Source organism: Herpailurus yagouaroundi, unplaced genomic scaffold (assembly GCF_014898765.1).
Source record: "Herpailurus yagouaroundi ecotype Mexico unplaced genomic scaffold, PumYag 197, whole genome shotgun sequence".
Taxonomy (NCBI): Eukaryota; Metazoa; Chordata; class Mammalia; order Carnivora; family Felidae; genus Herpailurus; species Herpailurus yagouaroundi.
This window is the reverse complement of record NW_024412428.1, coordinates 18,149,155-18,150,417: the sequence shown is the minus strand read 5'-3', so window position 1 is coordinate 18,150,417 and position 1,263 is coordinate 18,149,155.

Here is a 1,263-nt window from a genome sequence, read left to right as displayed (position 1 = left end):
CTTTTATTTGTAAATGATGGTGAGAGGCACTTAGGAAGGGAAAACTTTCTTCTTTTCCTTTCATTGGTTAGTTTTAGGATATAAAAATAGTAACTAATTTGAATGAATAAGAAATCAGACATAAGAAAAGGACTCACATGTTATTCGTATCTTTTAAAACTGAACATCCTCGGGGCGCCTGGGTGGCTCAGTCGGTTGAGCGACCGACTTCGGCTTAGGTCATGATCTCACGGTTTGTGAGTTCGAACCCCGCGTCGGGCTCTGTGCTGACAGCTCAGAGCCTGGAGCCTGTTTCGGATTCTGTGTCTCCCTCTCTCTCTGCCCCTCCCCCACTCATGCTCTGTCTCTCTCTGTCTCAGAAATAAATAAACATTAAAAAAAAATTTTTAAAAACAAAAAACAAAAAACTGAACATCCTCACTTAAACAAGTCTGGTGTTTCTGACAAAATGGGTACTCCTATCCTTTGAGAGACTTAAGGTTTCTCAAGTTGCTGAGTTTTCAACTAGGCCAGGGGCCTCTCAATGAAAATCATAAAACCACTGGCAAATTTCTAAGGGATAACTGGACTTTCAGTTTGCTTCTTTTATGAGAAAAAGAAGAGAATCAAACATTAGAAATATTAGCTTTCTATTTTACCCGCCATTTTTCTCAGAGGGAGATGCCAGGCATGGTATTCTGTATTGTTATCAAGGAAATTCTGTGTGTCTGCACCCCTGCTTTCAGTGAGAAGTGACCAGAGAAGGCTGAGTGTGTTTTATTTCTATTTTTTGGCAAAGATTATGTAGTTGTCATTTTTCACCAACTGTCTTTCCTACTGGACCTTGAAAATGGCATTGCTGGATCTGGCCCTCGAAGAGTTAAACCAAACAGGTCCCCTTTCTCCATCAGCCTGGTTGAGTGAGTTCTCTGATCAGAGCTGCACACTGTTGTAAGGACGCTCAGAGGTGACTGAGGGGTAAAGGATATGTCATCCTTTGCCAAAATAATCGGTGTTTAAAACATCTTCTAGGACGTTTTCTACTCTGTTCTTTAGGCCTGCTTAAGAAATCTGCTCTTTGAAAAAAAAAAAAAAAAAAAGGGGCGCCTGGGTGGCGCAGTCGGTTAAGCGTCCGACTTCAGCCAGGTCACGATCTCGCGGTCCGTGAGTTCGAGCCCCGCGTCGGGCTCTGGGCTGATGGCTCGGAGCCTGGAGCCTGTTTCCGATTCTGTGTCTCCCTCTCTCTCTGCCCCTCCCCCGTTCATGCTCTGTCTCTCTCTGTCT